General features: G+C 41.6%; 1 pseudogene; it reads left to right on the top strand.

Moving 5' to 3' along the window:
* LOC120045576 overlaps window positions 1-15,976 on the top strand; it is a 63,319-nt pseudogene extending 47,343 nt beyond the window's left edge.
* The last annotated feature ends 248 nt before the right edge of the window (window positions 15,977-16,224 follow it).

The following is a 16,224-nucleotide window of genomic DNA, read 5'->3' as shown; positions in this document are numbered from 1 at the left end:
TTGTCGGAAAATGTTAATAGTTAGGGATGGAAATTTCAGGGGTTTTGGTGGCCTTCCTAAGCCAGGATTCAGACATGGCTAGGACATCCGGGTTGGCAGAGTGTGCTAAAGCAGAGAATAAAACAAATGTATTTTATGTGGATATATTGAAGTTTGACACAGTGGGCTATTTGAACAAACCTAACGCAATGGTAAATCTTTTTTGCTATTTTCACAACCAGGCGCAGTAGCTGGCAGTGGCGTGACAGGGCTAGGTTTGTATGACTAAACAAGTTGTGGGTGTGTCGAGGCTTGGCCCCTCATTGGTCAATCAGAACGTGCTCCATGACTAAAGATGTGGTTGCTTCAAGTTGTGTATTTATGGACTTTTATGTATCATCAACTCCAATTATAATGTTAGTCCGTTATAGCCTAGTTCGTTAAATAGCCTGCCCCATATTTGCTAAATATGTTGAACATGTTGAACATGTCTACATTGTTCTATTTGCATTGCATCAAAATGGAAATACATTGTTAAACAGGCAATAGCATTCACATTGATATAGGTGCTAGGTAGGCCTACTAAATTGCAGTCTGAACATGTACATGCCAAACGTAAGAATTGCGTGAGAATCGCAATACATATCGTATTGATGGTCTTTACCTTGTCATCAAATCCAATTCGGCTGGGGACATAAAATATTATCGTCCTGGTCCGTTGTGGATTGATTTTACAGTTTATAAACAAGCACAAAATGATATTTAATAAAGGGGTACTTCATGATTTTGGCAATGGTAGCAGATACCCATAGACTTACAGCCTTATTCTAAAATTGATTAAATTGTTTTTTCCCCTCATCAATTTACACACAATACCCGATAATGACAAAGAAAAAATAGTTTTTTTGAAATTTTTGCCAATAAAAATGTAATTAAATCACATTTACACAAGTATTCAGACCCTTTACTCAGTACTTTGTTGAAGTACCTTTGGCATCGATTTCAGCATTGAGTCTTCTTGGGTATGACGCTATAAGCTTGGCACACCTGTATTTGGGGAGTTTATCCCATTTTTCTCTGCAGATCCTCTCAAGCTCTGTCAGGTTGGATGGGGAGCGTCGCTGCACAGGCATTTTGAGGTCTTTCCAGAGATGTTCTATCGGGTTCAAGTCCGGGCTCTGGCTGGGCCACTCAAGGACATTCAGAGACTCCTGCGTTGTCTTGGCTGTGTGCTTAGGGTCGATGTCCTGTTGGAAGGTGAACCTTCACCCCAGTCTAAGGTCCTGAGCGCTCTGGAGAAGGTTTTCATCAAGATCTCTCTGTACTTTGCTCCGTTCGTCTTTCCCTTGATCCTGACTAGTCTCCCAGTCCCTGCCGCTGAAAAACATCCCCACTGCATGATGCTGCCACCACCGTGCTTCACTGTAGGGATGGTGCCAGTTTTCCTCCAGACGTGACACTTGGCGTTCAGGCCAAAGAGTTCAATCTTGGTTTTATCAGACCAGAGAATCTTGTTTTGTCATGGTCTCTCAGACAGAGCTTGAGAGGATCTGCAGAGAAAAATGGGAGAAACTCCCTAAATACAGGTGTGCCAAGCTTATAGTCTTTAGGTGCCTCTGGGCAAACTCCAAGCAGGCTGTCAAATCAAATCAAAATCTAATCAAATTGTATTGGTCACATAGACGTGATTAGCAGATGTTATTGCGGGTGGAGCAAAACGCTTGTGCTTCTAGCTCCGACAAATTACACAACACATACCCAATGCACACAAACGTAAGTATGAATGAATTAAGACTATAAACATATGGACGAGCAATGTCAGTGCGGAACAAACTAAGATACAGTATAATAGTATAGAACACAGTATACATATGAGATGAGTAATGCCAGATATGTAAACATAATTAAAGTGACTAGTGTTCCATTCCTTAAAGTGGCTAGTGATTTCTAGTCTATGCTTGTAGGCAGCAGCCTCTAATGTGCTAGTGATGGCTGTTTAACAGTCTGATGGCCTTGAGATAGAAGCTGTTTTTCAGTCTCTCGGTCCCAGCTTTGATGCACCTGTACTGACCTCTGGATGATAGCGGGGTGAACAGGCAGTGGCTCGGGTGGTTGATGTCCTTGATGATCTTGTTGGCCTTCCTGTGACATTGGGTGATGTAGGGAGGGGGGCAGTTTGCCCCCGGTAATGCGTTGGGCAGACCGTACCACCCTCTGGAGAGCCTTGCGGTTGCGGGCGGTGCAGTTGTCGTACCAGGCGGTGAAAGAGTCCGACAGGATGCTTTCAATTGTGCATCTATAAAAGTTTGTGAGGGTTTTAGGTGACATTTCTTTAGCCTCCTGAGGTTGAAGAGGCTCTGCTGCATCACCTTCACCACACTGTATGTGTGGGTGGTCCATTTCAGTTTGTCAGTGATGTGTACGGCAAGGAACTTGAAGCTTTCCACTGCGGTCCAGTCAACGTAGATGGGGGGGGGTACACCCTCTGCTGTTTCCTGGAGTCCACAATCATCTTCTTTGTTTTGTTGATGTTGAGTGAGAGGTTGTTTTTCAGGCACCACACTCCCAGAGCCCTCACCTCCTCTCTGTAGGCTGTCTCGTCATCGTTGGTAATCAAGCCTACTACTGTTGTGTCGTCTGCAAACTTGATGATTGAGTTGGAGGTGTGCTTGGCCACGCAGTCATGGGTGAACAGGGAGTACAGGAGGGGGCTGAGCACGCACCCTTGTAGGGCCCCAGTGTTGAGGATCACTGGAGTGGAGGTGATGTTTCCTACCTTCACCACCTGGGGGTGGCCTATCAGGAAGTCCAGGACCCAGTTGCACAGGGCAGGGTTCGAACCCAGGGCCTCAAGCTTGATGATGAGCTATAGTCCATAAACAGCATTCTGGGGGGACAAAAGGGCGCCGTAGAGAGAACACTGTGTTTCAGCGAGCTCCCGTGGCATTCGTAAATTTATATTTTTACATTCATCTCCTAGCTTGAAAAAGTGGTCGAATTGGCTAAATAAGTTATCCTACAATGAGTCTTGACGGCTATTTCTCAAAAATCTCCGACAACATGCCCAACAGAACTACTAAGAACTCGACCAAAACCACCATCCCTGTAGATGTGCAGGAGGAGCTAGCTAACACCATTGCGGATCCAGGCACAATGGACCTGATGATTCAAAAGATGACGGATAACATTACTAAAGTGATCGATGTTAAGATAAGAACCGTCTTGGAAGCAATAGCAGGCCATTCAGCTGAACTACAGAGCGTTGTCAAACGTGTTGATGAGGCGGAAGGAAGAATTGCTACAGTGGAAACTTCAACTACATCTATGGACACTAAGATAAAAGCACTTGAGAAACAGGTGCGCGAAATGGCGGAGCACATTGACGACTTGGATAATCGAGGACGCAGATGCAATATTCGTGGGACTCCCGTAAAATTCTGAAGGGACACGTACAGTAAATTTTTTTGAGGAATGGATCCCTGACTACCTACAAATGGACACTAAGGCTGGTCGTGTGAAGCTGGACAGAGCCCATCGCTCTCAAGCACCGATAACCGGTCCCAACCAGCACCCACGGCCAGTGGTTATAAAGTTCCACAACTTCACCGACAAGCAACTTCACCGACAAGCAGCGCGTCATGGATGCGGCTAGAAACATTGGTTCTGACGGTAGTCAACGTAAAGGTCCAAAGGTCTCATTCTTCAATGATTATTCCACAGCGGTTGTACGAAGACGCAAAGGGTTTGATGAGGCGAAGGCTCGACTCAAGAGAATGAAGATGGACTACGCACTGCTGTACCCGGCCACATTGAACATTATGTTCAACGGATCGCCTAAAAAACAGTGGTGTGAGTTCTCACGTGCTCCGGTTCAGTAATATTTGTATCTTTATTATTTTTCTTGCTAAAGTAACTGCCGCTATAGCTCAGGCTGAGATATGTGTGAATCTATATTGGTGCCCAGGCTTGGTTTTAGGTGGAAGAGCCTCAATCTTCTTCTATTGATTTTCATTTCCATATATATAAAGGATGAGGCTATTGAGTGGCAATGCAGATTTAAGAGTCTACATTGGAAAGTTTAAATCCCCTGCATGTTAGCTAGTGGGAAAACCCCCTTTTGGATCTTTACATGTTTAATTTTTGGGTTTAGTATAGTTCGAGTTCAGGGTTCATATCGTTTGTTTATGCTCGGTGAGATAGAAGAGAGTTCAACACATGGAAAAAGGTACCACCCCACTTTTACAGTAGGATTCAGTCTGGACATTGAATGGTCAAAGTGCAATGGCAGGTAACAGACTGCGTGTATGTACATGGAACATTAGAGGGAACCATAACCCCATTAAAAGGAAGAAGGTACTGTCTTTTTTGAAAATAGAAAATATTGATATTGCCCTGTTGCAAGAAACTCATTTGGATGATAAGGAGCATCTGAAATTACAACAAAGTCAAGTGTTTTTCTCATCATTTACATCCAGAAGTAGAGGTGTAGCAATTATTGTGAAAAAGAACTTACCACTTAAGGTCTTGAATTGTGTGAAAGATAAATTTGGTCGCTTTGTTATAATTAATGGTACTTTACAAGGGCAGAACATTTCCATAATGAATATTTACTTCCCCCCTGCCCACCCCCCTGATTTCCTCACTAAGGTATTTCTAGACTTTTCAGAATTAAACTAAGACACTGCAGTGGTTGGAGGAGATTTTAATTGTTTGTTGAACGCCCTTATTGATAAGTTTCCCAGCGGTATAGCTTCACTCTCTCCTCGAACTAAGTCACTTAAAGCTATTTGTGATGATCTGGGGTATGCTGATGTTTGGAGAACTTTTCACCACTCCAACAGAGAGTTCACTTTTTTCTCTGCACCTCATGGATGTCAGACTAGAATAGATTACTTTTTTATGCCCAGGATGTCTTTGCAGTCTGTTTTATCCGCTAGGATAGGAAGCATAAAAATATCTGATCATGCGGAGGTGATCCTGGACATAAAACTCAACGGGGCATTCAATCTGTCAAGACATTGGAGGTTGAATACAACCATCCTTAAAGAACATACATTCACAACATATTTTATTACAGAGTTTAAAGCATTTTTCTCTATTAACTCTCAATCAACAGATAACCCCTCGCTCCTTTGGAAAACCTGTAAAGCGTACGCCAGGGGTCTGATTATGTCATACACAGCCACTAAGAGGCGGAAAAAGTGTGAAAAGCAAAAAACGTTAGAGGGTGAATTAGGAACTGAAGAGAAGGACTATATTAAAACTCACACTCCTGCCCTATTAAAGGAAATATCAGTTCTTCGATCAACGTTGGACTCTCTCCTAACACAGGACGCTGAAAAGAAAATGAGATTTGTCAGGCAAAAGCTATATGAACATGGCGATAAGCCAGGAAAGTACTTGGCGTACCTAGCTGAAAAGAGCTGATATTGAGCTACTATTACTGAGTCTGATGGCAATCATTTATATGAAAATAAATTGATAAATTACTAATTTAAGAAATTTTATTCAAATCTTTATGCCTCAGAACTGCCAAATGATGCACCCAAATTAATGGAGAACTTATTTTCTAAGATTGAGCTCCCTACTATCTCCGAAGAACAGAGGTCTCTCCTTAATGCCCCTATTACAGAGGAAGAGATAATGTTCGCAATTAAGAATCTGCAAAATGGTAAGGACCAGACGGGTTTTGTAGTGAGTTCTATAAAGAGTTCCATGGCCTGATCCTTGAGCCATTGTGTGATATGTTTAACCACTCATTTTCAAATGACCAGCTCCCTCAAACGCTGAGAGAAGCCAACATATCACTTATTCTCAAAAAGGGAAAATGTCCAGAGTCTTGTTCCTCGTACAGACCAATTTCCTTTCTGAATGTGGATAGAAAATTGCTTTCTAAAATTCTAGCCACAAGATTAGAGCTAAACAGCTAAAAGAGGTGAAAAAAAGGCAACGCTCGTGGAATGTACAGTGCACAGCGCCTGACACTGCCACTAATTGTGAAAGGAGACCAAACTGGCTTCATTAAGTGCCGTAAGTCATGCAACACTGTCAGGCGGCTTCTTAATGTAATTCAAGCCTACCAACAAAGAGCTATGAATGGTCTTGTGCTCTCCCTAGATGCTGAGAAGGCATTTGATCGTGTGGAGTGGTGTTACCTATTCTTTGCTTTAAATAAATTTGGTCTAGGGGACAACTTTATAAAATGGGTGAAAGTTTTATATGATGATCCTCAGGCTGCTGTCCTTACTAATGGGCTAAGGTCAAATAGCTTCTCTATATACAGAGGTACCAGACAGGGCTGTCCTTTGTCCCCTCTCCTATTTGCACTCGTTATGGAACCACTGGCCGAGGCCATCAGGGTAACGCCTGCTATACAGGGGCTGCTCATTGGTGATGTTCACCATAAAATAAGCTTGTATGCTGATGATGTCCTGATATTCATCTCTAGTCCCGAGACTTCAACTACATCTCTTATTAATATTATTGAATTATTCAGCGAATTCTCAGGCTACAAGATTAACTAAATCAGAGGCTATGCCACTTGGTAACCTTCACTCTGTACCTAATACTTCTCCCCCCTTCCCTTTTAAATGGTCTCCCTCAGGTTTTACATATCTGGGTATATTTGTAACTCCTAAATTCCAGCAAATGTACAAAGCCAATTTTGTTCCCTTGTTTGATACAATAAGACAGGATCTGGGATCTGAACTCTCTCCCGATTTCTTGGTTGGGTAGAATATCCCTATTGAAAATGAACATTTTACCTAGACTACTTTACCCAATCCAAATGATCCCAGTATTACTCTCCAATAATGTAATAAAGGATGTAAATGGATGGCTAAGTTCCTTTTATATGGAGTAAACGCAAGCCAAGACTTAAGATGGCAATATTGCAGCTGCCAAGTTCTATGGGTGGCTTGGATCTGCCCAATATCAGGTTCTATCCGTGGTGTGCCCACCTATGTTATATTTCTGACTGGATTACAAACGATGACTCCTCTATTTGGTTAGACATTGAGACTTCTCTTTCAAAATACCCCTTACAGGATCTTTTATTTTTCAGAAGTTTCAAGTCTGTAGAAGATCACTGCAATATTCCTAGTACACTTAACACACTCAAAATATGGAGGTCAGTTCAACGCTTCCTGGGAAGGTCCAAACTAACCTCCGCTCTTACCCCAATTCTTAACAACCCAGATTTTGGTCCAGGATTGCTGGATACTGGCTTTAACTTTTGGCTTAATAAGGGCATACGCAGACTAAAGGACTTATTTGCTGATAAGATTTTATTGTCATTTGAGCAGATTGTCGAGAAATATCGACTCCCAAAGCAGGACTTTTTCCGCTTCCTACAAATAAGACATTATATTGTGAAGAGCACCACCTTAATTGGTAACCCTGATATGTCTGTCATTGAGAGAATGTTTTTTTCCCACAAAGGAAAATGTCTGTAAGTCTGTTTTATGATGCTTTAAGGTCCTTTTCTGCTGTCGACACACAGCAGGTGAAACAAATGTGGGAGAAAGAATTGTCTGTTACTATTGACGAAGAGATGTGGGAGGACATTTGGAGATATGCAAAAACAATATCTATATGTAATCGTACTAGAGCAATCCAATTAAGAATAATACACAGATTGCATATATCCCCAAATCGCAGACATGCTTTTAGCCCCTCTTCCTCTTCTCCTCAGTGTCTTAAATGCAAAACTGATACAGGCACCCTAACACATTGTTTATGGTCATGTACCAAAATACAAAGATACTGGTCTGGTGTTCTGCAAGAAATTGAAAAGATCCTAGGGGTTGATCTAGAATTGGACCCAGTTTCTTCACTGTTGGGTCTCCCTAGTAGGCATGTTACTTCTGTGGGTAAGAGGAGGCTTTACAACATCCTTACCTTTGCAGCGAGGAAGAACATCATTTTACAGTGGATTAGTGATAAGGTTCCTTCTATTAAAGATTGGCATAAGATACTATTTGAATGGGTGCCTCTGGAATATCTGACATGTACATTGCATTCTAAAACAGATCAGTTCTACAAAGTATGGGAACCTTATCTAAATTACCTAGAACCTGAGGTATCAGCTATTATGCTGCAAGGATTCTCTTAGAATGGTGGTGATCTATGTATTTCAGAATTACACTGTACGTTCCATGTGTGGAACCTAACTTAGTTTAAACTGAGCTTTTTTGTTTAATTTATGTTTGTAAGTTTGTTTAAAATGTATGTATTGAGAGACGCATTGATGGGGATGAGGTGAGAGAAGCGCCGAGCGGGGAGAGGAAATTTGTGTACGTATGTATGGGTGGGTATGTGTGTGTATGTATGTATATGTCTATGTATGCGTATGTATGTATGTATATATGTATATATGTATGTGTATGTATATGTATATATATATACAGTGGGGAGAACAAGTATTTGATACACTGCCGATTTTGCAGGTTTTCCTACTTACAAAGCATGTAGAGGTCTGTCATTTTTATCATAGGTACACTTCAACTGTGAGAGACGGAACCTAAAAAAATCCAGAAAATCACATTGTATGATTTTTAAGTAATTCATTTGCATTTTATTGCATGACATAAGTATTTGATACATCAGAAAAGCAGAACTTAATATTTGGTACAGAAACCTTTGTTTGCAATTACAGAGATCATACGTTTCCTGTAGTTCTTGACCAGGTTTGCACACACTGCAGCAGGGATTTTGGCTCACTCCTCCATACAGACCTTCTCCAGATCATTCAGGTTTCGGGGCTATAGCTGGGCAATACGGACTTTCAGCTCCCTCCAAAGATTTTCTATTGGGTTCAGGTCTGGAAACTGGCTAGGCCACTACAGGACCTTGAGATGCTTCTTACGGAGCCACTCCTTAGTTGCCCTGGCTGTGTGTTTCGGGTCGTTGTCATGCTGGAAGACCCAGCCACAACCCATCTTCAATGCTCTTACTGAGGGAAGGAGGTTGTTGGCCAAGATCTCGTGATACATGGCCCCATCCATCCTCCCCTCAATACGGTGCAGTCGTCCTGTTCCCTTTGCAGAAAAGCATCCCCAAAGAATGATGTTTCCACCTCCATGCTTCACGGTTGGGATGATGTTCTTGGGATTGTACTCATCCTTCTTCTTCCTCCAAACACGGCGAGTGGAGTTTAGACCATAAATCTCTATTTTTGTCTCATCAGACTACATGACCTTCTCCTATTCCTCCTCTGGATCATCCAGATGGTCATTGGCAAACTTCAGACGGGCCTGGACATGCGCTGGCTTGAGCAGGGGTACCTTGCGTGCGCTGCAGGATTTTAATCCATGACGGCGTAGTGTGTTACTAATGGTTTTCTTTGAGACTGTGGTCCCAGCTCTCTTCAGGTCATTGACCAGGTCCTGCCGTGTAGTTCTGGGCTGATCCCTCACCTTCCTCATGATCATTGATGCCCCACGAGGTGAGATCTTGCATGGAGCCCCAGACCGAGGGTGATTGACCGTCATCTTGAACTTCTTCCATTTTCGAATAATTGCGCCAACAGTTGTTTCCTTCTCACCAAGCTGCTTGCCTATTGTCCTGTAGCCCATCCCAGCCTTGTGCAGGTCTACAATTTTGTCCCTGATGTCCTTACACAGCTCTCTGGTCTTGGCCATTGTGGAGAGGTCGGCGTCTGTTTGATTGAGTGTGTGGACAGGTGTCTTTTATACAGGTAACGAGTTCAAACAGGTGCAGTTAATACAGGTAATGAGTGGAGAACAGGAGGGCTTCTTAAAGAAAAACTAACAGGTCTGTGAGAGCCGGAATTCTTACTGGTTGGTAGGTGATCAAATACTTATGTCATGCAATAAAATGCAAATTAATTACTTAAAAATCATACAATGTGATTTTCTGGATTTTTGTTTTAGATTCCGTCTCTCACAATTGAAGTGTACCTATGATAAAAATTACAGACCTCTACATGCTTTGTAAGTAGGAAAACCTGCAAAATCGGCAGTGTATCAAATACTTGTTCTCCCCACTGTATATATACGCAGGTATGTGTGAGTGCTGTTTTTTTGTTGCTTTTTCTTTGTTGTTGTATCTCTTAATATGGGTGAAAATTGTGAAATTCCAATAAAAATACTGTTACAAAAAATAAATAAACAGCATTCTTACATACAGTTGATGTCAGAAGTTTACATACACCTTAGCCAAATACATTTAAACTCAGTTTTCCACTTTATTTTAAGAATGTGAAATGTCAGAATTAGAGGTCGACCGATTAATCTGAATGGCCGATTAATTGGGGCCGATTTCAAGTTTTCATAACAATCGGTAATCGGTATTTTTGGACACCGATTTACCGATTATTGTTATTTTTAGTTTTTTAGTTTTTTACACCTTTATTTAACTAGGCAAGTCAGTTAAGAACATTATTATTTTCAATGATGGCCTAGGAACGGTGGGTTAACTGCCTTGTTCAGGGGCAGAACGACAGATTTTTACCTTGTCAGCTCGAGGATTCGTTTTTGCAATCTTCCGGTTACTAGTCCAATGCTCTAACCACCTGCCTTACATTGCACTCCACGAGGAGCCTGCGTGGCAGGCTGACTACCTGTTACGCGAGGGCAGCAAGAAGCCAAGGTAAGTTGCTAGCTAGCATTAAACGTGTAAAAAACGATCAATCTTAACATAATCACTAGTTAACTACACGTGGTTGATGATATTTCTAGTTTATCTAGCATGTCCTGCGTTGCATATAATCGATGCGCCTACTTCGACAAACGGTGATGATTTAACAAGCGCATTTGCGAAAAAAGCACTGTCGTTGCATCAATGTACCTAACCATAAACATCAATGCCTTTCTTTAAAATCAATATACAAGTATATATTTTTAAACCTGCATATTTAGTTAATATTGCCTGCTAACATTCATTTCTTCTAATTATGGAAATTGTGTCACTTCTCTTGCGTTCCGTGCAAGCAGTCAGGGTATATGCAGCAGTTTGGGCCGCCTGGCTCATTGCGAACTGTGTGAAGTCCATTTATTCTTAACAAAGGCCGTATTTAATTTGCCAGAATTGTACATAATTATGACATAACATTGAAGGTTGTACAATGTAACAGCAATATTTAGACTTAGGGATGCCATCCATAAGATAAAATACGAAACAGTTCCGTATTTCACTGAAAGAATAAACCTTTTTTTTCTCTAAATGATAGTTTCCGGAATCTACCATTTTAATGACCAAAGGCTTGTATTTCTGTGTGTTATTATGTTATAATTAAGTCTATGATTTGATAGAGCAGTCTGACTGAGCGATGGTAGGCAGCAGCAGGCTCGTAAGCATTCATTCAAACAGCACTTTCGTGCGTTTGCCAGCAGCTATTGCGCTGTTTATGACTTCAAGCCTATCAACTCCCGAGATTAGGCTGGTGTAACCGATGTGAAATGGCTAGCTAGTTAGCGGGGTGCGCGCTAATAGCGTTTCAAACGTCACTCGCTCTGAGACTTGGAGTAGTTGTTCCCCTTGCTCTGCATGGGTAACGCTGCTTCGAGGGTGGCTGTTGTCGATGTGTTCCTAGTACGAGCCCAGGTAGGAGCGAGGAGAGGGACGGAAGCTATACTGTTACACTGGCAATACTAACGTGCCTATAAGAACATCCAATAGTCAAAGGTATATGAAATACAAATCGTATAGAGAGAAATAGTCCTATAATTCCTATAATAACTACAACCTAAAACTTCTTACCTGGGAATGTTGAAGACTCATGTTAAAAGGAACCACCAGCTTTCATATGTTCTCATGTTCTGAGCAAGGAACTTAAACGTTAGCTTTTTTACACGGCACATATTGCACTTTTACTTTCTTCTCCAACACTTTGTTTTTGCATTATTTAAACCAAATTGAACATGTTTCGTTATTTATTTGAGGCTGAATTTATTTTATTGAGTTAAAATAAGTGGTCATTCAGTATTGTTGTAATTGTCATTATCACAAATAAATAGTAAAAAATCGGCCAATTAATCGGTATCGGCTTTTTTGTTCATCCAATAATCGGTACCGGCGTTGAAAAATCATAATCGGTCGACCTCTAGTAGAGAGAATGATTTATTTCAGCTTTTATTTCTTTCATCACATTCCCAGTGGGTCAGAAGTTTACGTACACTCAATTAGTATTTGGTAGCATTGCCTTTAAATTGTTTAACTTGGGTCAAACGTGTTGGGTAGCCTTCCACAAGCTTCCCACAATAAGTTAGGTGAATTTTGGCCCATTCCTCCTGACAGAGCTGGTGTAACTGAGTCAGGTTTGTAGGCCTCCTTGCTCACACACGTTTTTTCAGTTCTGCCCACAAATGTTCTGTAGGATTGAGGTAAAGGCTTTGTGATGGCCACTCCAATACCTTGACTTTGTTGTCCTTAAGCCATTTTGCCACAACTTTGGGAGTATGCTTTTGCATCATTGTCCATTTGGAAGACCCATTTGCGACCAAGCTTTAACTTCCTGACTGATGTCTTGAGATGTTGCTTCAATATATCCACATCATTTTCCTACCGCATGATGACATCTATTTTGTGAATTGCACCAGTCCCTCCTGCAGCAAAGCACCCCCACAACATGATGCTGCCACCCCCGTGCTTCACGGTTGGGATGGTGTTCTTCGGCTTGTAAGCCTCTCCCTTTTTCCTCCAAACATAACGAAGGTCATTATGACAAAACAGTTCTGTTTTTGTTACATCAGACCAGAGGACATTTCTCCATAAAGTACGATCTTTGTCCCAATGTGCAGTTGCGATCCGTAGTCTGGCTTTTTTATGACGGTTTTAGATCAGTGGCTTCTTCCTAGCTGAGCGGCCTTTCAAGTTATGTCGATATAGGACTTGTTTTATTGTGGATATAGATACTTTTGCACCTGTTTCCTCCAGCATCTTCACAAGGTCTTTTGCTGTTGTTCTGGGATTGATTTGCATTTTTTGCACCAAAGTACGTTCATCTCTAGGAGACAGAACGTGTCTCCTTCCTGAGCGGTATGACGGCTGTGTGGTCCCATGGTGTTTAAACTTGCGTACTATTGTTTGTACAGATGAACATGGTACCTTCAGGTGTTTGGAAATTGCTCCGAAGATTGAATCAGACTTGTGGAGGTGTACTATTTTTCTTCTGGGATCTTGGCTGATTTCTTTGATTTTCCCATGATGTCAAGCAAAGAGGCACTGAGTTTGAAGGTAGGCCTTGAAATACATCCACAGGTACACCTCCAATTGACTCAAGTGCTGTCATTTAGCCTATCAGAAGCTTCTAAAGCCATGACATCATTTTCTGGAATTTTCCAAGCTGTTTAAAGGCACAGTCAACTTAGTCTATGTAAACTTCTGACCCACTGGAATTGTGATACAGTGAATTATGAGTGAAATAATCTCTCTGTAAACAAATGTTGGAAAAATTACTAGTAGACGTAGATGTCCTAACCGACTTGCCAAAACTATAGTTTGTTAACAAGAGATTTGTGGAGTTGTTGAAAAACAAGTTTTAATGACTCCAACCTAAGTGTATGTAAACTTCCGACTTCAACTGTAGGTGTTCCTCTTGTCCAGATGGGATAGGGCAGTGTGCAGAGTGATGGCGATTGCATCGTCTGTGGATCTATTGGGGCGGTAAGCAAATTGAAGTGAGTCTAGGGTGACAGGTAAGGTAGAGGTGATATGACCCTTGACTAGTCTCTTAAAGCACTTCATGATGACAGAGGTGAGTGCTACGAAGCGATACTGCCTTTTACTGAGGAGTGGCTTTCATCTGGCCTGATTGGTGGAGTGTTCCATCTACACAGAGGAACTCTAGAGCTCTGTCAGAGCTGATTGCTCAGTTTGGCCAGGCGGCCAGCTGTAGGAAGAGTCTTGGTGGTTCCAAACGTCTTCCATTTACGAAAGATGGAGGCCACTGTGTTCTTGCGGACCTTCAACGCTTCAGAAATATTTTGTTACCTTTCCCCAGCTCTGTGCCTCAGCACAAACCTAGCTCTATGGACAATTCCTTCGACCTCATGGCTTGATTTTTGCTCTGACTTGCACTGTCAACTGTGGGACCTTATATAGACAGGTGTGTGCCTTTCCAAATGATGTCCAATCAATTGAATTTACCACAGGTGGACTCCAATGAAGTTGTAGAAACAGCTCAAGGATGATCAATGGAATCAGAATGTACCTGAGCTCATTTCCGAGTCTCATAGCAAAGGGTCTAAATTGTTATGTAAATATATATATATTTTTTATATATATACTTTTGCACAAAAAATATATTTTCGCTTTGTCATTATGGGGTATTGTGTGTAGATTATCCTTTTTATAATAAGGCTTTAACGTAACAAAATGTGGAAAAAGTCAAGGGGTGTGAATATTTTCCGTAGGCACTGTAAATAAAGGACTCCTTGCCAAAATCCCAAAGTATCCCTCTAAGGACACACCTCAAATATTGCTATCCCTTCCACCTCAATGCAAAAAAATAAGATGGAGAACAAGCTATAGGATGAAAAATACCAGGGGTTTGAAGCAAAATTATTTTTCAATTGTTTCTTCCGAACAATACCATCATTTTTTTCTGTTCCGATCAGCAAAATATAGTTCTGAACCAATTTGAACACCGAAAAAGTACAGATTTATATAATTCCTTTCTGTTCCTTTTTAAACCTCTGAAATCAGCAAAACAAATGTACATCTAGCTCGACATTAAATTACTTCACCAATCAGTGTGGCTAGAGCAGCTTGCTATGGAGCAGGTAAGCGATTTAATCTCTATAGGAAAGTTGTTAAGAGCAAATTGTATTTTGCCTTAACAGCATGGTTTAATCATAATAAAGGACAAACACACACACACACTGTGCTGCCAATCACAGTGTATGGCGCGAGGTGCAACAGAAATTTAGCAGGTGAGGAAAGAGCGAGATAGGATTGAGGAAGCTTGCCTTGAAGCGCTGGCAATCTTATGATATGCATTGTCTAAATTAGGCACACAGAATTATACAGTACCTACGGAGGAGCGGCTTCTATGGAGGAACTTTAAACTTCCGAGTTGGTTTAACATTGAACCAGAGCAAACGCAAAGTAGCTAGCTAGCTAACAAGCTTGTGTGTGCAGAGCAGCACTAGATTAAAAAAAACATCTTACCTTTTTGTAGTTAATAAATCCAATGTGAAACGTGATAACTATAGTATCCTTAACTAGCGTTGAAAAAGTGAATCCAATCTTCTCTAAATAAACATCTCTCCCTAATTTATAAACCACGCTTGTAACGTTGTCAGTAGGCTTCAGAGGGGAAGGGGCAGGTAGTCTACACACACAAGCACACCCACCGGTACTTGGAGTCAAATATTGATATAATATTGTCCAAAAATAATATCATGACATGTAAGTGTATGTCCCCCCCATCACTAGGGGAAACAAGTATTTTTGAAATGTTTCTAAATACAACATTCATAGGCAAAAAAGGCACATCTCTCCTTCCATGGGCACTGTGGATCATGGCTGGATAGGCTGCGCTTCCGCTTTCAAAATCCATTGTCTTAAAACTTCCCATTATGCATGAAATTGTCACTTTTGCGCTTGTTTTTAAGGACACACTTCAAATATTGCCATTCCTCCCACCTCAGCAAGCTGATGTTAGACGGTAAATTGACAAACCTGGCGTTTGGCCTGAAAAATGCCAGTGTGACAGTTTTTACATGACGAAATTGCAAACTAATGTGCGTTTGCCACTTGTGCCTCCTTATCGCCAGCCCAAAATAGAGCCCAGTGTCTCTCTGGCCTTTCCTGTGTAGCATTGACCACATATCCACATTTCGTTCAGATATCCTGATGTATTTGACTTGAAGTGGATGTTTTAAGGTTTGACACAGTGTTTCTCTGGTCTTTTCTATGAAGCATCGACCACATGACCCTGCTGGAGGGGGTGATTGTACTGGAGGAGTTCTGCAAGGAGCTGACTGCCATTGTATTTGTCAAGTTCCACGCATCTGCCTCCAGCTCACCCTAACCCAGCTGCCAAGACCAGGCAGGCAGGCCAGGACTGGACCCTCGGGGGGAATTGGATGGCAAAGAACAGGATCAACAAACCACTGGTTACTTACCCATTGGTCTTCCCTATATAGGTTTTGCCCCAAGGACATACTGTAAGCAGGACACGTTTCATCAAATGTCTCGGGGCTCCACTACAGAGAAAGTATTTTGCCCCTGCTCTACCCAGTACAGTACAGAACAGTATGACTGGCCACCGGGGAAGGC

The sequence above is a fragment of the Salvelinus namaycush genome, chromosome 4, assembly GCF_016432855.1.
Source record: "Salvelinus namaycush isolate Seneca chromosome 4, SaNama_1.0, whole genome shotgun sequence".
NCBI classification, from domain to species: Eukaryota; Metazoa; Chordata; class Actinopteri; order Salmoniformes; family Salmonidae; genus Salvelinus; species Salvelinus namaycush.
This window is presented reverse-complemented; position numbering and strand designations above follow the sequence as displayed.